At 41.7% G+C, this 25279-nt stretch overlaps 1 protein-coding gene and 1 long non-coding RNA gene across 6 annotated transcripts in view; one reads left to right on the forward strand and one right to left on the reverse strand.

The window, feature by feature from the left end:
• LOC102938945 (putative lysosomal acid lipase/cholesteryl ester hydrolase) overlaps nt 1-25279 on the reverse strand; it is a 144104-nt gene that overhangs the window by 74713 nt on the left and 44112 nt on the right. Inside the window, exon 10 of one of the 5 annotated variants that reach the window (XR_005226291.2) lies at nt 13971-14166. The exons of the other annotated variants lie outside the window; for them this stretch is intronic. The gene's annotated coding sequence lies outside the window, so the exon portion shown is untranslated. The remainder of the gene's footprint in view (nt 1-13970; nt 14167-25279) is intronic. 5 annotated transcript variants of the gene reach the window in all.
• Nucleotides 5824-23035, forward strand: LOC122466762. The gene is made up of 3 exons (XR_006292535.1): nt 5824-6331; nt 17085-17092; nt 23024-23035. It is a non-coding gene; the product is annotated as an uncharacterized LOC122466762 (long non-coding RNA).

Below are 25279 nucleotides of genomic sequence, written 5' to 3' on the forward strand. Positions count from 1 at the left end.
TGAGAGTCACCATGTTTCTTCACACACACACACCCGCGGCCCTGCCTCAGCTGAACCAAACAGGTTGATGTGTAAACGGTGTCTCTGGAGACAGCGAACTTGTTAATTCTGTGCATGTCCAGTGACAGTGACTGCATGCTACAGGGGAACACTCTTCAAGGGGGCACAGGGAGTAGGGTGCACCTACAGTTAACCTGCAGGGCAAAGTAAAGGCTGGCAGAACTTCTAAGGAGATTGTTTGGGTGGCTAACAAACTGGAGTGACAGGGAGATGACACCCAGTTTAGCACAAGAAGCCCTCTCTCACTGAGGCATGAGAGTAACAAGGTAATTCACAGTCCTGTGAGGAAGCTTCACAATTACACTGCAGATTTCTGTACGTACACAGTTCATAACTCCATTGTAGGAACTGTCGGGGGGTGGGGAGGGGGAAGGGATCTGAACATGTGGGCAGTTGGATAAGGGACATTTGGGCACCAGGAAAGGCACTGGCAACTGTTTGGGATTCAGGTGTAAGCCCATTAGTGAACATTTATGTTACAAAGATTTGCAGTGAAATAGTGAATGTTGACATTTAAATTGCCCTCATTACATTTCTGAGTTAACAGCCCATTGATATTATAAGGGGAGTTCTCATATTTCTTACAGCTGTAGTTTTAGGGTCTCTGCAGACTCAGGGAAAAACTGCATTGGTTTACACTTGGCTTGTATTTTGAAGGGTTTTGTTTGTTTGTTTTGCATCTATAAGAGCTAGAGACATAATGTATTTTAAATTAATCCTTAGATACAGGACTCAGTTATACAGAAAAATATAGAGTCCACTGCTATGGAATACATGGAATCCTTATGACACCTAACTTAAGTCAAGATTACTACTTCTTTGGGTCAAGGACTATCTTTTTATTCCAGCACCTAACACAATGGGGTCCCGGTCCATGACTGGAACTCCTGGGCACTACATTAATATAAATAATAATAATATTAGTACCTTACCTTCATTAGCACTAATTACTGTGTCCACAATTAATAGTTTAACTACCATCTATTAATTACATGTGTGGCCTTCTTTTATTAAGAGATACTTAGGATTATTTTCTGAAAGCACTGCATTCCATTTTATTCCATCACATTTCAGAATGATGTTATTTTTCAGTAAACTTGCTGAAGGAAGATAACTAAATTTAGTTATTTAAGAATTCACCTCTTCACATTCTGCACCTTCTATTATTGCCATCACCTGTTGATTTGCTCAGTAGGGATAATTTTTGAACATGATCCTGATACTAGTTTTGGAGCACAAGAAAGTATCCATTAATATAATCCCATAAGTCTTTAACACTAACATGTTTAGAAACCCAGCAGTGTCTGTTGCTCAATATGCAAAGGAAATAAAATGGGAAGTACAGCTTAAATTTAGACTGGGTTTTACATGCTCTGCTCTTTTAGTTATAATGATAAACTGAATAAATGCCTGCATAAGCTATTAAAGACAAATCTGCTTTTTGTACCAAGTGTGGAGTGATTATGAAATACTCTTTAGTGAAAGGAGGGGTATATTTCCTCTATGATAAGACAATGAAGTCTGAGTCATAGGGGAAAGTCAAATGAGTGGGTACAGGAAACAGAAATTCAGGTGAAGTTCCATTAAATGAAAAAGATGTATGCAGGATATTAGCTTTATTGCAGAACTCAAGAAAAAGAAAACAAAACAAGAAACAGAATGGGAGTAGGTGAATGTAGTTGCTGGCTTTAGATCACTGCCAGCCTGTGGTAAGCTAATTACTTTGTTTCGAAACCTAATATGTTACATAATATTAAACCTCAAGAGAAAACAGAGCCAGTACGTCATAAACAGCAAAAAATTCCACCCCGGAAACCACAAGAAGGACCAAACAGTCTGGTGAAAACAGAACAAGTTACTGTCCAGGAAGGGGAAATACTTTGGGTCTGATCCTGCACATCAGTGAAATCAATAGCAACTAGCTATTAACAGGGCATCGTGTACCTGTTGTTTGAAGTTTATAGTGTAGTCTGTTGTGGGGCTGTGCACTAAGCCTAGTAGCCTGCTAGGTAGGGTTGCCAACTTTCTATTTGCAGAAAACTGATCACCCTTGCCCTGTCCCCTGCCCCCTGCCCCATCCCTTCTCCAAGGCCACGCCTCAGCTCACTCCATTCCCCCCTCCTTCTGTCGCTCGCTCTCCCCGACCCTCACTCACTCACTCATTTTCACTGGGCTGGGGCAGGGTGCAAGAGAGAGTGAGGGTTCTGGCTGCGTGCTCTGGGGTGGGGCCAGGGATGAGGAGTTTGGGGTGCAGGAGAGGGCTCCGGGATGGGGCAGGATGTTGAGGTGTGGGAGGGGGTGAGGGCTCTGGCTGGGGGTGCGGGCTCTGGGGTGGGGCCAGAAATGAGGGGTTCAGGGTACAGAAGGGGGATCTAGGCTGGAGCAGGGGGATTGAGAGCTCCAGCTGTGGGTGCGGGCTCTAGGGTGGGGCAGGGTTTTGGGGTGCAGGAGGGGGCTCAGGGCTGGGGCAGGGTGTTGGGGCGTGGGAGGGGGTGAGGGGTGCAGACTCCAGGAAGTGTTTACCTCAGGTGGCTCCTGGGAAGCAGTGACATCTCCCTCCAGCTCCTAGGTGGAGACGCAACCACGTGGCTCTGCACGTTGCCTGCAGGCACAACTCCCTCAGCTCCCACTGGCCATGGTTTCTGGTCAATGGGAGCTGCTGAGCTGGTGCTAGGGGTGGGGACAGTGCACAGGGCCCTCGTGGTCGTCCCTGGTTAAAAAGCCAGCCACTAAGCAACCAGAGGAGCTAGTGAACAGGAGCAGAAAACAGGGAGTTTAGAGAAGGAGCATGAGAGCCAGCTACCCCTAACATTCTCTAAAGATAGGTCAATAAACTCCACTCCCTCTCCAAAACACCCCCAGCAAGAATAAAAGCAATGCAGGCAGAAGTCCAGGAGCAGAGTGGAGGCTATCCACTTTATTGCACTGAATGCAGCAGGTATGATTACATGCCTTGTAGGCAGATGCCATGTGTGCACATTCGGTGCAAGCAGCTTATGGCCCTCAGAGTCCAAGTGCAGGTTCTTGAGACTAGAGGGACTGAACTGGAGGAGCTAACAGAGGCAGAGAAGTACACAGAGAACACTTTGTGGGACACAGTAGAATGGTCCCACCCACAGTCTGACGGCCTCTGTGCTGCTGAGGAGGATGAAAGTCTTTGGGAAGGAGAACATCTCAAACTGGAGCAGAGGGAAATAATCCCATAGTTGGGAAACCGCCTTCCAGATGATGTCATGGAATCCTCTTGCACTGAGGTTACCCCTCCAGGGGAGGGGACCCCAGGTATTAAGAAGAGACCGGCAATAGTACTGGGGGATTTGATTATTAGAAATACAGACAGTTGGGTTTGTTATGACCTCGAGAACCGCATAGTGAATTGCCTGCTGGGTGCAAAGGTTGCAGATCTCTCAAGACATTTACACAGACTTATGTGCAGTGCTGGGGAAGAGCTGGTATGTGTAGGAACTTGGACAAGGTCAGACCTGACAACTATAAGAGAGTCTAGGAAGTTAAGTGTATCAGCCCTAGAATGGTAAAGGCCCTTTTCAACCTGAGATGAAAAGAGTTTACCTCAGGTTAACTAGAGATACCTGAGTCCAATTAAGGACCTTTAAAACCCCCCTCTTCTGGTGAGAGAGAGGGAGGAGGGATGAGAGACAAGCTGCAGCAGGCTAGTGGCAGAGGGGAGAAAAGGCATCTCCTAAGTGGAAGGCTGCTCTCCTCCCTATAGGGGAAGCAACCCAGCTAACTGCCTGTTTCTGGAAGAACTGGCACCAAAAGCCAGCATAACAAAGCAACACCCCAGAGAGAGGGTAGGGAAAAGTATTCCCTTTTCATGTCATGATTTTGTTTCTCTTGCTTGACTGATGGGTAACTCCTTGGGCCTACGCTGAGGTCTACTTTGTAAATATCAAAATATAAAGCAGAATGAAGAATAAAGAAAACCTGTCTGAGTCAGACTGTCTTATTCCATGCCCCCAACTCCAAAGGGAGAATTAGGGAGGAGACGAAGTAGGTGCCTTGCCAAAGTACCAATGACATAAGGAAAGGAGAGAGTTCCTAGAGGCCAAATTTAGGAGGTTAGGTTAGAGATTGAAGTCCAGGACCTGCATGGTAGCATTCTCTGAAATGCTTTCAGTTCCATGCACAGAGCCCGTTAGACAGGCAGAACTGTAGGGGCTCAATGTGTGGACGAGACGATGGTGTCTGGAGGAGAGTTTTAGGTTTATTAGGAACTGGGAAACCTTTTGGGAAAAGAGGAGACTATACAGAAAGGATGGGCTCCACCTAAACCAAAATGGAACCAGATTGCTGGCATGTAAAATTAAAACAGCTGTAGAGGAGTTTTTAAAGTAAGGGCTGGGGGAAAGCTGACAGGTGCAGAAACCACACTGTTCAGACAGAAACGTCCCCTGGGAGGATCTATTAATGGGGGTTCTCTATATCCTAGTAAAGAGGGGAGGATAGAAGTTACTAAAGTACAGAAGCTGAAGCGAAATACTCAAATGAAAGAGTCCCATTCAATTACATCACATGAAGGCAGACAACTAAATAAGTGCTTGTATACAAATGCTAGAAGTCTAAACGCTAAGATGGGTGAACTTGAGTGTCTGGTATTAAATGAGGATATTCATTTAATAGGCATCACATACATTTGGTGGAATAATGATAATCAATGGGACATGGTAACACCAGGTTACAAAATATATAGGAATGACAGAGTAGGCCACACTGGTGGGGGAGTGGCACTATATGTGAAAGAAAGCAGAGAGTCAAAAATAGGAAAAATCTTAAATGAATCAAACTACACCATAGAATCTGTATGGATAGAAGTTCCATGCTTGAATAAAAAGAGTATAACAGTAGGAATATACTACTGACCACCTGATCAGGATGGTGATGGTGATTGTGAAATCTTCAGGGAGATTAGAGAGCCTGCAAAAATAGAAATCCCAATAATAATGGGGGATTTCAACTATTCTCATATTGACTGGGTACATGTCACTTAAGGGTGGGATGCAGAGATAAAATTTCTAGACACCATTAAAGACTGCTTCTTGGAGAAAATTGTCCTGGAACCCACAAGGGGAGAGGCAATTCTTGATTTAGTCCTAAACGGCACACAGGATCTGATCCAAGAGATGAATATAGCTGAACTGCTCAGTAATAGTGACCATAATGTAATTAAATTTAACGTCCTTGGGGTAGGGCAGCAGGTGGAAATAACAAAGAAGCCAACCACAGTAGAACAGTATCATTTAACTTCAAAAAGGGGAACTACAGAAAAATGAGGAAGCTAGTTAAATGGAAATTACAAGGAGCAGTCACAAGGGTGAAATGCCTGCAAGCTGCATGGAAACATTTTTAAAACACCATAATAGAGGCTCAAATTAAATGTATACCTAAAATAAAACAATAGAAAGAGGATCAAAAAAATTCCACCATGGCTAAACAACAGAGTAAAAGAGGCAATTAGAGGCAAAAAGGGATCCTTTAAAAATTGGAAGTCAAATCTTACGAAGAAAAATAGAAAAGAACATAAACTCTGGCAAGTCAAGTGTAAAAATATAAGTAAGCAGGCCAAAAAAGAATTTGTAGAGCAACTAGAAAAAGACACAGAAACTAACAAAAAAAAATGTGTTGTACAGCAGAGGCAGGTAACCTGCCAAACAATCAGTGGGGCCACTGGACAAGCAAGGTGCTAAAAGAGGATTCAAGAAAGACAAGGTCATTGTGAATATGACCACCAATGCAGAAGATGTGAGGGAGATTCTCACACCTTAGCCATTCTTTTTAGGTGACAAATCTCAGGAACGATCCCAGATTGACATATCAATAGAAGTTTTGGAACAAATAGGTAAATTAAACAGTACTAAGTCAGCAGGACCAAATGGTATTCACGCAAGAGTTCTGAAGGAACTCAAGCATGAAATAGCAAAACTACTAACTGTGGTACGTAACCTATCACTTAAATCAGCTTCTGTACCCAATGACTGGAGCACAGCTAATGTAATACCAATTTTTGAAAAAGGCTCCAGAGCCGATCCCAGCAATTATAGACCAGTTAGACTAACTTCAGTACCAGGCAAATTGATTGAACCAATAGTAAAGAACACAATTATCAGACATATAGATGAACATGATTTATTGGGGGAAAGTCAACGTGGCTTTTGTAAACAGAAATCATGCCTCACCAATCTATTAGAATTCTTTGAGGGGGTGAACAAACATGTGATCAAGGGTGATCCAGTGGATATTGTGTATTTGGACTGTCAAAAAGGCTTTGACAAGACTCTTAAGCAAAGTAGGTAGTCATGGGATCAGAGGGAAGTTCCTCTTATGGATCAGTAACTGGTTAAAAGACAGGAAAAAAGGGTAGGAGAAAACGGTCAGTTTTCACAATGGAGAGAGGTAAATAGCAGGGTCCTCCTTCTTTGGGTCAAACTTTTTTATGCTTATTTACAGCAATATGGTGAAGTTTTTAAAAGGAAGTTTTGATAAATTTACTCAGGTCACTATCTTAATTGGAGAGAGTGATGTTTTTTAATAATTCAAGAAAAATGTTGAGAGTTTCTTTTGTTGTTGATTTGTTTCATTCTTTTGAGCTCAAATAACTTGGTTTCCATATATCAGACTTGGCGGAGATAGAAATCCTCTGTCACAGGGCAACTACACCTGTATTGCCCCCTCCAAGGTCCACAAAGGACACCTACTTTAGGCTTCCAGCTCCCAGCTGTCACCTCTCTTGGTGGAGACCCATGTCTCACTCCCTCCTGAACAGGGATTTTAAGGATGCACAGTTCCCTGCCTTACACTGTGATATTCCCAGCAAGCCAGACTGCCTAACACGGCCAGGGCCTGTGCTTTGCTTTCTCTCTGAGAGCTATGGCCAGTGTATTGCCCATAGTTAGAAGTTACTGCACAGCTCTTTCTAAGCAAGTACATTTATTCTTAAGGTAAAAGCATTACAGAGAAAACATTAAAATCAATAAACATTCCTATGCATATAGGTCTGATCCTGCTCTCACTGAAATCAACAGCAACTTAATATTAACAGGGCTTAATACACTACGGTCTCCCAAAGGTATTGCAGGAAGCTGCCCTGTCTCTCTGTCAATCCCTCCATGAGGCCTGATTTGTTAAGTGTGGAGAACAAAGACGACTGAGAAATAGAGGTGATTGAATGTCCCATTAAAGCTAAGGGATGGTGTAGGTTGTGTGTTTAGATTTGCTATGGACCCCAGTAAACTGAACACGCTGCTCTCTTCCAGACATGCAAAACTTTAATACCAAACTGCTAAGCCTTTTCTTCCTGACTGTAGTGAAGCCTGGCTGTTGGATCATATTAAAGAAGTTCTGTATTAAAATCACAAATGAGTTTGATTCCCCATAGTTTAAATTCCAGGGTATTACTAATTAAGAGGTCTCTTGGTTTTTGGTACTGTTTCTCTCCCTCTGTGTGTGAAACTTGCAAGCTGCTAATTGTGTTAGTACATTCTAAGACAGAGTCTGTTCTCAAAGCAATTCACAAAGACTCAAAGCAATACTCTAACAACAGAAACAGCACCCAGAGACTCCCCGCCCTTTTGTTGTATTAACAATTGTGATTTAAAATAGAGATGGAGGATGTATGTAGATGGATGCTTGGTGTGGATAATAACTAAATGATCAGGGAGGTGCCAGCCTAAGAATCCAGTGTCCATCGGCTGAAGAAGGCGTCAAGTGGAAATAACCAGAGGACCCCCGGAGGGCAGACTGGAATCCACCCAACAGCCTCAAGAATGGGAGAACCAAAGAACAAGATAACATCTTGGAGCCGTCAGGAATGTGCTATCTGCTGATTGATTCAGCAACAGCATGATGCAGCAATTCCCATAGACTGGCATAGGAAGAAATTCCTATAAAAATAGACTCTAAAAAGTCAGAACTTTGGGGTCTGATTCTGCAAACCAACTTCCAGGAGCATCAGAGGAGCATCTGACAAGGCCCTGCTCCCTCCTCATGTCCAGGCCACCTGGCCAGTGGCTTGGCATGAGCAACTCTAAGGCTGGTAACTATGATAACAACTTTGCAGAACCTGTGTGTGTGTGTGTGTGTGTGTGTGTGTGTGTGTGTGTGTGTGTGTGTGTGTGTGTGTGTGTGTGTGTGTGTGTGTGTGTGTGTGAATAAATATGAGATTGAATGGAATGTTATAGCTATAACTAACTGCTTACTATGATAACAACCTTGCAGAACCTGTGTGTGTGTGTGTGTATGAATGAATGTGTGAATAAAGATGAGATTGAATGGAATGTTACAGCTGTAACTAACTGCTTACTATGATACTTTCTGTATTCACAATAAATGTGGTATTTTGCCTTTTTCCCTTTAATAAGATCCTGCTGGTTTTTATTTTATTGGTACAACATTTTGGTGGAGAATTGCGAAAGGGGGAATATTGGTAAAAAACCTCAGTTATTGTAAATATTGGTGTGCACACCGCCAGCTCTAGTGAGCTAGGCATTTCTATTAGGTTAACCAGACCTGCTGGCCTCCGAGAAGGTAGCAGGGGACCTGCTGGCCTCCGAGAAGGTAGCAGGAAAAACAGATTAAACCAGACCTGCTGGCCTCCGAGAAGGTAGCAGGGAAGAACAGATTAAACCAGACCTGCTGGCCTCTGAGAAGGTAGCAGGGGACCTGCTGGCCTCCGAGAAGGTAGCAGGGAAGAACAGATTAAACCAGACCTGCTGGCCTCCGAGAAGGTAGCAGGGGACCTGCTGGCCTCCGAGAAGGTAGCAGGGAAGAAATAGGTTAACCAGACCTGCTGGCCTCCGAGAAGGTAGCAGGGAGAAATAGGTTAACCGGACCTGCTGGCCTCCGGGAAGGTAGCAGGGAACCTGCTGGCCTCCGGGAAGGTAGCAGGAGAAAAATGCATAGATTAAGCTATGATTTCAGAATCTAGGCTGTGTCACTTGCTAAGTAATACCATCAGTGACAAAGAGATTGAAATATCCATGTTAAGATGTTTAAAAGAAAACAGGGTAAGCCAGTACCAGAGGGAGGAATGGAGTCAGAAGGAACTCCAACCTCACCTTTTGTTAAAGAAATTACACCTTTTAAACAAATCCTTCAAAAATTTGGCCACAGTCCTTGGACTAAACAAGCCCTAGCTGATGTCTGCACTATTTCAGACCTAGAGGATAGATTGGCTCAGTATATCCTCATATACAAACCTTCTAGTGCTGCCAAAAGAGAGCAGCAATTTGGTTGTTGTGGGAGGCATGTAAGGATTCTTCCCTCCGCTTGTCTTCATGTAAAGAGGAAAAGGCACAAACGGAAAAGGGAGCAGACAATTGGAAGGTGCTGGCTACAAATACCCAAAGCCAGCTGAAAATAGTGAAAGAGGCACTCCAGGAATACAAAAAGAGTGAAAAAGTTAACTCTGCAGAGGCTGGAGGGAGGCAGGTAAAGGGGGAGAAGGTCCTATGTATGGCACCCCCAGGCATAATTACAAAGAGAAAAGAGTAAAAAAAAAAAAAAAAAAAACTCTGCAGAGGCTGGAGGGAATTAAGCAGCTAAACTTTGTGAAAATGTTAAAAAGGAAAAGTGTTAGAGAAAGAGCATTCTTGGTTTCTTTGCAGCCATTCTGAAAGAAAAATGGGCCCTTTTCCAAAGGAATGTCTGTAAATTAGCCAAGCAAAAATAAACTATCTGATTAAAATCATTTGATTGGACAATTTAGTCAAATTTGCTAAAAGAACATAAGAGGATTCTATTGGAACTTAACTGCCTCAAATGTATAAAGGGAATGTAAGATGTAAAAAACAGAGCAGTGTGGAAGGGATGTTAAGGAAAAGAAAATGTATATGTATCTGTCTGTGTGTGTGTAAATATGTAAAGTTCTAAGGACCAGTTGGTTTTGTTTTTGTTTTAAATAATGCCACTAAAAATCCATTTGACTCTTTAATTCAAAGTTGCAAAACTGACAGACCTTTTTGCTAGACACAGGTAATTAGTGTTGTTTGGCTTTGGGATTTGGCATTTAACCCTTAAAAGGTAACTCAATGCTTTACAAAATTTAAAATGTTTTTAAGTTGTGGCTGCAGCAGGGCAGTCAAAATCAGGAGAATATATAAAAAAAAAAAATCTGGATTCTTTTTGTTTGTTTGTTTTTTGTTTGTTTGTTTTTGTAACAAAATAGCAGATGAGAGTTGTAGAAAAAAAAAAATTAAAAGACAGTTCCTCTCTGAAGCAACAGCAGGGGTGAGGTGCACAAAACAAAAAGAAGCAATGTGAGAAACACTGAGTCTTAAAATGGCTCTGAGTAATCAGACTGTCACTTTGATAAAGGTACATGAAACCTCTGTAAGCAAAAAAAAAAAAAAAGAAATAGTGACACCTTATGTAAAAATGGATCTGGATAATGTTATAGAAGTTAAACTATGGAAGGAATGTGCATTTGCCCCAGAACACGCGCAGGGTATATTGTAGAAGGGGCAAAAGAAATGCAAAAATACCATGCTACTTAATTAAAATGCTATTAGGGCTCCAAAGGGAGCCACAATAGGTTGGGTTTTCTTTTTCAGATTGCTGTGTGTTTTGGAAGCAGAAGTTAAAAGTAATCAAAACTCTGGTGAAAGTTGATTGTGTCCCTTTTAAGATAGAGTCTCTGAGCTGCTGATGGCTTTAAATCCAAAAGCAGGAAGCTTCTGTGAAAATGCAAATTACCTAAATGATAAAGGAAGGAAAGAACTAGCAGCACAAAGGAGCTGCAGATAAAGGACAAACCTGGTCAGCAAACAAATTGTCTAAATAAAAGGCATGGGATAACAAGATAATTTTAATAAATTTAATGATAATAAGTATCCCTGTAACAATGAATAGTGTGTATGATTTTTGGAAAAACCCTTTTACGTCGTATGGTAATGATGCTTCTCAGTTATTACCTGTAAATAAAACTTAAAGCTTAACACAGCAGGAAAAACATTATAAACTTGGTCTGCTGTATAAGAAGGAAAACTCAGGGATTTAATGACTAAACAGTGGGATAATTTCCCCGTAACCCTTAAAAGATAAAAGCCATTGAAACCTGGCCTGCCTATAGAACAAAAACAGGAAAATGTGGGGGCAATTCCTCTGTTTTGCCTGCAATCAGCAAGGGTATTTGTAAAAGAAATATTTTAAGCAATAATCTGCCACCCCAAAAGGGGTAGAAACATGTTCTTTTTGTCTTTCAGAAAATCAGGAAAAGCTGATGCCAGCTGAAAAGAACCCAATACCATGAATCTACTGTCACAATAGAAATTGTGTTTTGTGTTCTATGTTTTGTCTTGTTGCTAGCACTGTTGTGTGTTTAAAAAAAAAATACTGAAGACCTGCAGGAACTTAAAAATAAATTAAGCTTTCTGTCCCAACTACAGGACAGCCTGATACAAAAACAAGTACATGCCAATGTAGACTTGGTCCAAATTGGTCTGGGTAACCTAAAAGGCCGATGGAATCTTTAGTAATGGCTTAATACTATCACATGGCTTATCCATAAGAAAAAAAAAATTAGAAATAGGAAACTACACAGCCATAGCTATGGGACGCACTGAAATGCAGATACTTGCACTAGCTACTTTGGAACACAAAATGTTCTGGGTCATATTGGGAAATATTATGGGTTTGATGCATTTGTTAAAAAAGAAAGAGATCATTGTTTGACACTTATCAATATGAATGGATGCAATATGTTTCCAGTATTGTAAAACCAGACTTGTTAATGGGAGAAATTGTTGTCAAAATTGCACACCAACAGTCCCTGGGGGCAAAGGTATTGAAGGTTAACCCACTCCCCATATTACACATGGGATCCTTCTGGCTACCCTGGACCTCGAGCCAGTGGGCTGGGGAGGGAGTGAAGCTATTGGACACTAGAGGTTGTACCGAATGGACTCCTCAAAAGTGGGTGTGCCTCACCTTGCCTGTTGCCCCAGAACCTTGTAGTAAAGATACATCACTAGGATCGTGTATGTGGCATGAATTGGAATCACAAACTCAAATTGCCTCACAGTACTTTCTTTTGAATAGGCTACATAGAAAGTGACACTGACGATTATAAATCTTAGTGTCAAAAGGGGGATTATGTTGGATCATATTAAAGAAGTTCTGTATTAAAATCACAAATGAGTTTGATTCCCCATAGTTTAAATTCCAGGGTATTACTAATTAAGAGGTCTCTTGGTTTTTGGTACTGTTTCTCTCCCTCTGTGTGTGAAACTTGCAAGCTGCTAATTGTGTTAGTACATTCTAAGACAGAGTCTGTTCTCAAAGCAATTCACAAAGACTCAAAGCAATACTCTAACAACAGAAACAGCACCCAGAGACTCCCCGCCCTTTTGTTGTATTAACAATTGTGATTTAAAATAGAGATGGAGGATGTATGTGGATGGATGCTTGGTGTGGATAATAACTAAATGATCAGGGAGGTGCCAGCCTAAGAATCCAGTGTCCATCGGCTGAAGAAGGCGTCAAGTGGAAATAACCAGAGGATCCCCGGAGGGCAGACTGGAATCCACCCAACAGCCTCAAGAATGGGAGAACCAAAGAACAAGATAACATCTTGGAGCCGTCAGGAATGTGCTATCTGCTGATTGATTCAGCAACAGCATGATGCAGCAATTCCCATAGACTGGCATAGGAAGAAATTCCTATAAAAATAGACTCTAAAAAGTGAGAACTTTGGGGTCTGATTCTGCAAACCAACTTCCAGGAGCATCAGATGAGCATCTGACAAGGCCCTGCTCCCTCCTCATGTCCAGGCCACCTGGCCAGTGGCTTGGCATGAGCAACTCTAAGGCTGGTAACTATGATAACAACTTTGCAGAACCTGTGTGTGTGTGTGTGTGTGTATGAGTGAATGTGTGAATAAATATGAGATTGAATGGAATGTTATAGCTATAACTAACTGCTTACTATGATAACAACCTTGCAGAACCTGTGTGTGTGTGTTTGTATGAATGAATGTGTGAATAAAGATGAGATTGAATGGAATGTTACAGCTGTAACTAACTGCTTACTATGATACTTTCTGTATTCACAATAAATGTGGTATTTTGCCTTTTTCCCTTTAATAAGATCCTGCTGGTTTTTATTTTATTGGTACAACATGGCCTGTGCTCAAGCCAGGTTATAGGGGTTGGATTCCTGCCTTTAGCACACTGGATCCAGCTTTTAAAGAGACCAAACAATCAGAAGAGATGATGCTCCAAATACAGACAGAGTAATTCACGGCAGTGATTCTGACATTGTCTATTACTTACTACGCACTTACATTGGACCTGATTCATCATTGCCTGCAGCTCCCCCAGCACAGCCAGCCACTGTGCCAGAGACCTGTGGTCATGTCAAGGTGAGCTGGGGAAATTCCATAGATGGGTAAAGCAGGACTGAGACAGTTCTAGCTATTCCCTGATTACTACAAGGCCCATAGAAGCTCTGAGCAGCCAGTAATGCCTTAACCAGAGCTGGGAGCTAAACCAGGACCTGAAGCATTAGGACTGGGGAGGCAAAAGCACCCTCCAGAATTGAGCCCTCTAAGACTAGCAGGGATGAAAACATGCAAGGAAAAAGATTTAGAGAGAAAAATGTCAGAATGAATCTTGCCCTGGGAGGTGTAGCCTCATCTGTAATAATTAAGTTATCTTTGACTGCTCTCCTGAGCTTAAATATGAATTAGCATGTAATGGTCTGCAAGGGGTCAGCCTCCAGATCAGCTACTGTAGAGAGGTTGTCATTAATATGAGGACCTGGAGATGCACTGGGACAACAGACTGCTTTTCCCACTTAATTGCTTTTTATTAGCCAACCAAACAAAGATATACACACACACTGCAATCTGGCAAAGGAGAGAGGAATTATACAGAATGGCCAATATTTGCCTTACTCACACCATCCTTTGCGGAGATATCCGAGAGTTGGTATGTGGTCGTCATCCTGCTGTCTCCCATGGCTCTCAGGACGAGAAACATCTTTTATAATGTGTTAAACTAATGCTCACTTTATCTTATGCATATTGATAACGGTTTTGATCTCCTTTTCCTCATCTGAACTTCCACACTCCAGTTCTTTTAGTGTCTCCACTTCCTATAAGTTAAATATTCCTGTACTTTACAATCATTAACATTACATCAGTTAGTTGCCACAGCAATATTGAGTTAATGCTTGTGAGTTTTGTGTAGACATATTTCTTAAAAATACTTTAAAATATCAATAACCTGTGTTTCCAGTTTCTTGCTTCATACCAGCCAACTGACTTATTACACTTATTTATTGCTACACTTCAACTTGTGACTTACAGTCACTTGCTTATCAGTTAATTATGTCAAGCTTCAGCCTAAGCCTTGATTACTTTTGCTAAACAAACTACCTTACAGGCCCTGGGCCTGTTGGTCCTCTACTTGGCATTACTGCATCATTCAGTACTTATATCTTACCTACATATACATATGACTGGCTACAGAGGAAAAAAAATTCAAGCATATGTCCTCCCAACATATAGTATATGTGTTCAATGAAAATGTGAGTTTAGTGTATCTCATGTATTGCAAGGTCGGTACTCCTCTTTAAAGTTTAACTACATTATAAAAATATTTATATATGGTCCTTGTAATGATAGGTACTAGCAGTATATTAATTCTTCTAGGCTGCAGAATGCAACCACAGAAAACATCATTCAGACATCAGGGAGCAATTATCCTACTGCTCAAATATAAACAGTGCAGAAGTTGGCAAACTTGTTCTTTGAGTTTCAGCCAATTTTCTTTGGAAGAAGTTTTCAACAACAGCTGAAGGGTTTATTGAGGCTCAGAGAAACAAGAGTATGCTGCGGGAGAGTTATGATATAGGAGAAGGGAGGAGAGTTGGACAATATTTGTTCCATCAATAAGTTCAATTGAACAGGCCACCCCTGAGCTTGCAAACTTTCTCAATTTCACAAATCTAGTGTGAGATGGTCAAAATGAAAACACAGCTCCTTAGTGAGCTGGAAAGACCTTTATTGACTACAGTGGGCCTTGGATCAGGCCCTACAGCAGGGGTTCTCAAACTGGGGGTTGGAATCCCTCAAGGGGTTGCAAGATTATTACATGGGGGGTCGCGAGCTGTCAGCCTCCACCCCAAACCCTGCTTTGCCTCCAGTGTTGGATCATATTAAAGAAGTTCTGTATTAAAATCACAAATGAGTTTGATTCCCCATAGTTTAAATTCCAGGGTATTACTAATTAAGAGGTCTCTTGGTTTTTGGTACTGTTTCTCTCCCTCTATGTGTGAAACTTGCAAGCTGCTAATTGCATTAGTACATTCTAAGACAGAGTCTGTTCTCAAAGCAATTCACACAGAGAGAGACTCAAAGCAATACTCTGTAACAACAGAAACAGCACCCAGAGACTCCCCGCCCTTTTGTTGTATTAACAATTGTGATTAAAATAGAGATAGAGGATGTATGTGGATGGATGCTTGGTGTGGATAATAAATGAATGATCAGGGAGATGCCAGCCTAAGAATCCAGTGTCCATCGGCTGAAGAAGGTGTCAAGTGGCAATAACCAGAGGATCCCCGGAGGGCAGACTGGAATCCACCCAACAGCCTCAAGAATGGGAGAACCAAAGAACAAGATAACATCTAGCAGCACGGAGCCGTCAGGAATGTGCTATCTGCTGATTGATTCAGTAACAGCATGATGAAGCAATTCCCATAGACTGGCATAGGAAGAAATTCCTATAAAAACGGACTCTAGAAAGTGAGAACTTTGGGGTCTGATTCTGCAAACCAACTTCCAGGAGCATCAGATGAGCATCTGACAAGGCCCTGCTCCCTCCTCATGTCCAGGCCACCTGGCCAGTGGCTTGGCATGAGCAACTCTAAGGCTGGTAACTATGATAACAACCTTGCAGAACGTGTGTGTGTGTGTGTGTGAATGAATGTGTGAATAAATATAAGATTGAATGGAATGTTATAGCTATAACTAACTGCTTACTATGATTCTTTCTGTATTCACAATAAATGTGGTATTTTGCCTTTTTCCCTTTAATAAGATCCTGCTGGTTTTTATTTTATTGGTATAACACCAGCATTTATAATGGTGTTAAATATTAAAAAATGTGTTTTTAATTTATAAGGGGGGGGTCGAACTCAGAGGCTTGCTACGTGAAAGGGGTCACCAGTACAAAAGTTTGAGAACCACTGCCCTACATTATTGGTTGGCTAACCTTCACAAGGAAAGTTTGGTTGTTTGTTCCTGGAACTTCCCTAGCAGCATAACTTTCTTGGGAAGAGTTAGCTTACCTATGTCAAGATCCTGGGTGAAAATTGGCAGGAGCTTGGGAGCCGAGCCAGTGATCAGAGCTAATATCAGGGTCAAGAGTCAAGCTGAGCTTTAAGCCAGAGTCAGAGTCAGGAGTGAAGCAAAGGGCCAAAGCCAGAGATAAAGTCAGGAATCAGGCTGAGGGTCAATACCAGGTATCAGGGCCCATGTTGGGGTTGCAGAGGTCAATTGGGAGTCAGAATCCAAGTCAGAGCCTTGGTCAGTACCAGGAGTTCAGAAGCAGGGCAGTCATGACAGCTAACTAGGGATCCATACTGTGTCCTAGACACTTCCTAGTATGCCCCATGGGATTATGTAGGATCAAGGAGCCAATCAGGGATTGCTAAAACCATTGTCAGTCAGATCACTCAAGGCAGAACTTCTTGTGGTGTAAAACCTTTGTGGACTGCAGGGAGTAGTCAGGTTACAGCTGCAGATGGGTGGCACAGGGGGGATCATTGCCTGGTATCCCTGCAGGCCCAGGTTCAAATCCTTACACTCTGCACCATTCATATTAGCTATGACTTTTTTTCATGAATTTATTTTTTTTTCTATCCAGCTATTTGGTTTGATTCTTCTCTATAAAACTATAGTTCACAAAATCCACATGATATTCATAACAGTTGTAACATAGCTAAATCTAAGGAGTTTTTCATAAAGTAAATTAAAAGATTTGACCTTATGAACTGCTTTTACACAGGTTTCAGAGTAACAGCCGTGTTAGTCTGTATTCGCAAAAAGAAAAGGAGTACTTGTGGCACCTTAGAGACTAACCAATTTATTTGAGCATAAGCTTTCGTGAGCTACAGCTCATTTCATCGGACGCATACTGTGGAAAATACAGAAGATGTTTGTTTTTATACACACAAATCATGAAAAAATGGGTGTTTATCACTACAAAAGGTTTTCTCTCCCCCCACCCCACATTGTAAGGAGAGTGATCACTTTAGATAAGCTATTATCAACAGGAGAGTGGGTTTGTGTGTGTGGGTGGGGGGGTGGGGGGGGAGAAAACCTGGATTTGTGCTGGAAATGGCCCAACTTGATTATCATACACATTGTAAGGAGAGTGATCACTTTAGATAAGCTATTACCAGCAGGAGAGCGGGGTGGGGGGAGAGAAAACCTTTTGTAGTGATAAACACCCATTTTTTCGTGATTTGTGTGTATAAAAACAAACATCTTCTGTATTTTCCACAGTATGCGTCCGATGAAGTGAGCTGTAGCTCACGAAAGCTTATGCTCAAATAAATTGGTTAGTCTCTAACGTGCCACAAGTACTCCTTTTCTTTTTGCTTTTACACAGAACCTCTATCCCAGAAATCGTAGGCTCTGCCAGTTCAAGTTTAAAGTCCATAAGAACATATGTAATCAATTTCAGAAATGTTAAAACCTTTATATGATGTTTTAATACCAGTTCTTGAACCTATGCCAAAAGAGTTGCTCATCTAGCAAGCATTTGGTGAAAGCAGCCTCTTTGTTTCAGCTGGGATTATTTGCTAAGCTTTTGTACTTTATTACTGACTATCATACCGCGCAGACTCCGGAATTGTTAAAGATTTGAGGTAACATTTTTCAAAAGCACCTAAGTGACTTACGAGCCTGCCTCATTGAAAGTCAGTGGAATTTAGGCCCTTAAAGGTATGTTTACACTGCAATTAAAAACTCACAGCTGGCCTATGCCAGCTGACTCAGGCTGTGGGGCTAAAAATAAGGGCCTGTTTAATTGCTGTGTAGATATTTGGGGTCAGACTGGAGCCTGGGCTCTATAGGGTGTCCAGATGTCCTGATTTTATAGGAACAGTCCCGATATTTGGGGCTTTTTCTTATATGCTCCTATTAGCCCCCACGCCCTGTCCCGATTTTTCACACTTGCTGTCTGGTCACCTTAGGGCTCTAGGACCCTGTGAGATGAGAGGGTCCCAGAGCTCAGGCTGCAACCCAAACCCAAACATCTATACCACAATTAAACGGCCCTTTAGCCTGAGCCATGTGAACCCAAGTCAGCTGGCATAGGCCAGCCATGGGTGTATAACTGCAGTTTAGACATCCCTTAGTGCCTAAGTCAGTTTTGAAAATGGGATTTAGGCTCCTAAGTTTCTAAGACACTTTTAAAAATAGAACTTAGGCACATTTGAAAAATGTTAACCTTTGTCCATGTCTGATTCTACCATAGCTTTATAAAAATTTCTAAATAATAAATAATAAATAATAATAATAATCCTCCCAAGAAATAGAAACAAAACAAGAAAACCCCTCAAATGTAAAACCTTCAAAAAAGCAGGCTTTGAAATTTCAGTTGTAAATTTGAATGGGTATATTTTTGTACATGCATTTTTTGCTGTGTTAAGAATTTGCATATGCAAAATCTCAGTTGTGAATGTAAATCAGTAACATAGCCATCTAACTAGCTGCTCTCTAGGAGCAAACAGTGTGCGTGCACAAGTGAGATTTTTCATCTGAAAGTTGAAAAGCATATGTGCAATAAAGTTTACACATACTCAACATGGTGCTGGCAATTTTAGAGGCTAAACTGAGACCCTCTCCCCTTTGAAAATTTTACCAGCAGGATTTAAACTAGTGTCTAATCACTAGTGGTGGAATCAGACTCCAATTTTAAAGTGTTGTTATTTCTATGTTGCATTTACTATTCTGATAGTTGATTTGCAGAGGTGGGTCTAAGCAACAAATTTCAGATTTTGAACTCCCAAAGTGCAGATGTGTACAGATTAAGCTTTTGGCTCAGTATAGATGTGGACCCAAGTCATTAAATTTGGTACTGGATTGAGTTTAGTACTGTTATGGAAATTGACCATATCCTAAATAACAAATGCTTGGGCTTAATAGGAGCACATTAAATGTGCTTCAGACTGGCTATAAAAAATATTAAAAGACTCTGCTGGTCTTCTATGCCATAAAGAAACGGGTGGATAACTACAGTACATATAGTAATATCTCCACAGTATATCTATATCGCCAGTAAAACCACTGTTAACGTTATTTGACAGTATAATTCAATTCACTCTGCTGTACAGAAGTGAGGTCTAGGTTCAAATTCCAACAAGTAACACCAGCATACCCCGGAGAAACCCTAGAGTGCTGCAGCCACAGGAACTCCAGCAACAATGCTTACAGTGCAGAACGGGGTCAATTCCCCCTCCTAAGAAAGAACAGGACATTTTTGCTCCTGTCTCAACAATAGCATCAAATAGTCCCTTTACCATAAAATCACAGAGGATTAAAAAGTAATTGCTAATGAAATCATGATCCACTCCTGTAGATCATCACTTCCAGACCTCAACAATAGTGTAACTCCCAATTAGCCAAATAAACAACTCCTCCCAAAGCTGAAAAACGGTCAGAATACTTAACTATTGTTTGTGTATTATTTGTGTTGCAGTAGCACCACAGGGACTTCAGACAGGATGGAGGGACCTCTTCTAGTAGGCATTGTACAGACAAATAACACAAAAAGTCCCTCCAGTCCAACATGTAAGGCTTGTCTACACTGGCACTTTACAGCGCTGCAACTTTCTTGCTCGGGGTGTGAAAAAACACCCCCCCGAGCGCTGCAAGTTTCAGCGCTATAACGTGTCAGTATAGACAGTGCATCAGTGCTGGGAGCCGCGCTCCCAGCACTGGTAGCTACGCCCCTTGTAGAGGTGGGGGTTTTATAGCGCTGGAAGAGGGAGTAAGATGCCAATAGGGAGTGAGATGCCCTTCCCAGGGAGCTCAGGAAAGGGGAGAAGCCATTTTTGAGGCAGTCTGGAGCCAGCCAAGGCAAGGGCAGAGCTGGCTGTGTGGGAGCTGGTGAGTCCCAGGCCTGCATGCAGGGTTCCCCCTGAGAACTGGCCTCAAGGGACCTGAAAGCAAGATCCCTCAGCTGGGCTTTTCCTTTTCCACTGATGATTCCCAGTTTGTAGAGTTTTGCTGGGAAACTTCCTCAGCCAGGCTGAGTTAGTCCTCCAGCTCCCAAGGTGAGACCAGCCACCAGATGGTCAGCTCTGCTCTGGCTGCTAGTCCAGAGCTGCTGCGAGTGTGTCTGGACGCTGGGCTAGGAAACTACAGTTTGATTTTTAGTATAGTTGTGCAATCTGCACCTTGAGCCCTGCACCCCTTTGTGGTGAGGGGAAATCCTGGGACCAGAAGCAGTCTGACTCCTGCCTGAAGAGGATCCCTGCCAGCAGAGATCAGCCCCTCTGCAGTGACCGAGGAGTCCAGAGTCATCTCTGAATCTGAGGATCATTCATGGAGTTTGTGAGTGCACCATCTTTTAGTCAGTCAGGGAAATTGTTTTGGGGACCCCCTACTCCCTGAACTGTGTCCTCAAGCCAGGAAGTAAGGGTTTGGGGATTTTATAACCTGCTGCGTATCAAACCTATGGAGGGACTTACCACCTCCTCCCACTGGTGAGTCCTTTGGGCTGTACTGAACCCAGTCAGCCACACTGCTAAACCACTGCAAAGATGGCCATAGGTCATCAAGGGCCCAACAAAGTACGTGTACCAACGGGACACTGATTTTACATTTGCTACATCAGGTCACGTGACTGGGGAAAGTATTATCAGCGTGAGCGCCGGTGACCCAAAGAATAGTGTTTTACCCTGTTATGTTATATTTGTCTCCTGTTTAATATAATTACTGTGTTGAATATATTGTATGTATTTGTGTTATTTCTTGGGAGTCTCCAACTATGTGGCAAGTAAGTGGGGGTTACCCTGTGGTTAGAATTTTCCTCCCAAGCTGCCCTGGTGACCCTGCCAGGAAGGAGTGAGGGGGTGGAGGCACTGCCAAATAAATTCATAGGGAAAAATAAAGAAGATACACCCTGCTGAGTTGGTGGTGGGATCCAGAAGAACCCAGACCTGTCCATCAACACCTGTAAGCAGATTGTCATTAAAGAAGGTAACTGGGTGGAGAGAGAGAGCTATACTACTTTTACTGTCTTTTATGGTGGGGGGGGGCAAAGGAACAAAAAATGAAATGTCAGCTTTGGAAAAATGAAATGAAATTATCAATTTGAAATTAAACACATTTTCATTTCAATTCTTTCATCAAAAATTGAAGTTTCTAAAAAAAAGAAAGTCAAAATGGAACTGTGTCTGCAAAATATTTTCATTTTGATGAAACTGTGTTTTTTATTTAAAAAAACTGATCAGCTTTACATTTTCCCAACTCAGTGACGACTAACGGAAGGAGCTTGCCAAACACAAATCCACTTACTGCAACATGATTTCACATGTACAGTTACTCTGTAACTGGCTAAGTTTTGTTCAGTAAAACACATGCTGTATTTTCAGTTTTAGTCACTACTTCCTTGATCTGGAACTTCTGCCCAAACTTGAGATATTTCCTGAGGTCCTTATATGGAATGTGGAAGCTGAAGAAAAAATGTTCATGGACCAGAATTTGTGAATACACTGTACACTTAGAAGAATTCTCATCAGGTGACAGAAACGTCTTTTTGGTGAAGGCCTCGGAGATAAAGGCAGTGAACTACGTTTATGGAAATATGATTTCCTGCATACAGGGCCAGCTCCATAAGTCTGAAGCTTGGAACACATCTAATTTTGGCTTAGTAAAATGAATACTCCCTCCACTTTTTAAGTTATTATAATTGTAGGGAAGGTGACTCACCCAGATGACATAACAAGCAGGCATTAAGGGAACAATGTACATGCCATCGACTGAGCAGGATTCTCACAAATTCTCTTCAGGATTCTCTTCAGTCAGAATTCTGACTGAAACCCAGTTTAGGAGCCTTAAAATGCAAAGGCAGCGAAACAAGTGGACACTTTGTATATGCATTGTGGTGTTGCTGCATGATATGTCAGCATTTTTATTCAACTTCCGCATTCCATGTAAGGATCTCAGGAAACATCTGAAATCTGGGGAGACTTTCCGGATCAAGAAAGTAGTGACGGACGCTGAAAATACAGCACGTGTTGTACTGAACAAAAATTACCTAGGCGCAGAGTTTCTGTACATGTGAAATCATGGTGCATTAATTGGATTTGTATTTTGTAAGTGAAAATAAACAGCTTCTTCAGAGGTGGGAAAATGTAGACCTGAGCCAATTTTTTTTTTAAATAAAAATGCCGTTTCATCCAAATCAAAATATTTTGTAAACAATTCCATTTTAGAAACTTCTATTTTGGTTAAAAAAAAATTCAAATGAAAATACTTGCTTAATTTCAAATTGACGTTTCATTTCAATTTTCGAAAGCTGACCAAAATTTAATATTTTATTTTTTGTTCCTTTTCTCACCTCTCCCCCCTTCCTTTTTTCCTCTTTGTAAAAGAGAGTAAAAACAGAAGAGGGAGAGAAAGTGGAGTGGGGGAGGAAGTTTTCTTCATTTCCCCCCTGCACCCCTCCACACATTTTCTCCCTTTTTAATTTTCTTCCACCTTTTCTAGTGACTTCCACCATATATCACCAAAATCATCAATATTTTTCTGCTAGCTGATTTTATGGTCCCGGGACAGTGACCCCAAGCTAGGCTAGGCTTTGCTAAATGTGAGGAGAGGCAGAGGCAAACCAAGACAAAAGGGATCATTTTAAATTTTTTGATCTCTATAAGGGAAACCCAAAATTGTACCAGAGCATAAATAATATAATAATGAACTGTATGTTACCAGAAGCTTGTAACACACTACTTCGCAGGCTTGTACACACTACTTGTACACACTACTCTTCCTTACTTTGTGCAGTTAACACCAAAGGCATCATTACTAACAAGAACAAAAGAAATTACTCAAGTTATCCATTATCTCTTCAGAGAAGAATCAACTCTTGGTCTCCTTGGTTGTAAGTCCAGCTCCATTCTTGCTGTTCTAGTCTTTGCTCCTCTTTGACTTGATGTGATCCTTAGATTCAGTGTTTCTGTGGCTCTCTCTTTTTTCACCAAGTTTCTCTACAAGTAGAGTTAAGAACATAAGAATGGCCATACTGGGTCAGGCCAATGGTCCATCTAGCCCAGTAACCCATCTTCCGACAGTGGCCAATGCCAGGTGCTTCAGAGGGAATGAACAGAGAACAGGCAATCCTCAAGTGATCCATCCCCAGTCATCCACATCCAGCTTCTGGCAAACAGAGGCTAAGAAGACTCAGAGCACAGTGTTGCATACCTGCCCATCCTGACTACTAGCCATTGATGGACCAGGAAGTTATCTAGTCTTGTTTTAAACCCTGTTATAGTTTTGGCCTTCACAACATCCTCTGGCAAAGAGTTCCACAAGTTGACTGTGCATTGTGTGAAGAAGTACTTCCTTTTGTTTGTTTTAAACCTACTGCCTATTAATTTAATTGGGTGACCCCTAGTTCTTGTGTTATGTGAAGGAGTAAATAACATTTCCTTATTTACTTTCTCCACACCAGTCAAGATTTTATAAATCTCTATCATATCCCCCATTAGTCATCTCTTTTCCAAGCTGAACAGTCCCCATCTTTTTAATCTCTCCTCATACAGAAGCTGTTCCATACCCCTAATTATTTTTGTTGCCCCTCTCTGTACCTTTTCCAATTCCAATATATCATTTTGAAATGGGGGTGACCAGATCTGAACGCAAGATGTGGGCATACCCTGGATTTATAAAAAGGCATTATGATATTTTCTGTCTTATTATCTATCCCTTTCCTAATGGTTTCTAACATTCTGTTAGTTTTTTCACCTTGTGATCCCCACTTGGCCATTAAGAACTTTAAAACTGTATTGCATCAACAGATATTCACACAGTCATTTTCTCTGTTCATTTACTGTAGGTTTTTGGCTGTTGGACTTTTCATTTACTGTTTTCAGGATCTATTTTAATCTAACACAGCTTTTCAATCAATTCCCTTTTTCACCAATTTTTTTTTCAGTTGTTTTTTCCCTTGATACTCTATCTCCAGTACGTCTGTAGATTTTATTTCCCTCTACTACTTCCCTCCTCCAATAGTGTCTGCTCACATGCCCGGTTCTATTTTTTTTTACTGCTTCTTTTTTCCTCTTTCTCACTTCCCTGTCCCCTACTCTTATTCTCCTCCTCTTCTTCTTTCATTTTTCACCTCAGCTTTTACCTCAGCTCCGGTTCATCCACTAGCTCAGCACCTAAATCCTTCTTCTCTCACAGCTTCTTCCAACTGCCTCTCCTTCTCTGCTGACATCTTCAGAACCACTCTCTCAGCTTAAGCTACTCTCCCATTTGCTGTTCCTTTCCCAGGACAGTATTCCATACTGCTTAATCACAGCTGCAGTTCCTAATAGCATCTCAATAACTCACTGCTACAGCAGGTGCTAGTGCTGCGGCCAGAGTTACTACACTAGTAGTATACCTTCATATACCTTCAGTATAAGGTATCATAAAATCTATGAAGTTGCATGAACTGAACTTAGAAAAGACTAAACCAGCAGACAAAGGGGGTAGCATCATAGTTCTCAACCATGATGACTATGTTAATGAGGCCAACCAACAACTCTCCAACACCACCTATTATAAAGAACTCAGAGAAGACCCAACATGCCAGTTCTTCCAAGAATTTAAGGATGTCATCAAATCCTTCCCCAAACAACTCCAAGAAAAACTCTACAACCTCATCCCCCACAAGCCCACCCCAGGGACCTTCTACATGCTTCCCAAGATACACAAACAAGGAAACCCAGGAAGACCCATCATATTTGGCCATGGCACTCTTACTGAAGGAACAGCAGGACTCACAGAAACCATCCTCAAACCACTCACCACACAAAGGGCCAGCTTTCTCCAGGACACAACCAACTTCCTCCAGAAACTCCTTAACATTAACAACCTCCCTATATATCAGCATCCTTCAGAATGACTGCATCACTCCCTGACTCAAATATCTACAAGACAATGGACAGCACTCAGATATCCACTACAAACACATCACCAAAT

Source organism: Chelonia mydas, chromosome 7 (assembly GCF_015237465.2).
Source record: "Chelonia mydas isolate rCheMyd1 chromosome 7, rCheMyd1.pri.v2, whole genome shotgun sequence".
In the NCBI taxonomy this organism is placed as follows: Eukaryota; Metazoa; Chordata; order Testudines; family Cheloniidae; genus Chelonia; species Chelonia mydas.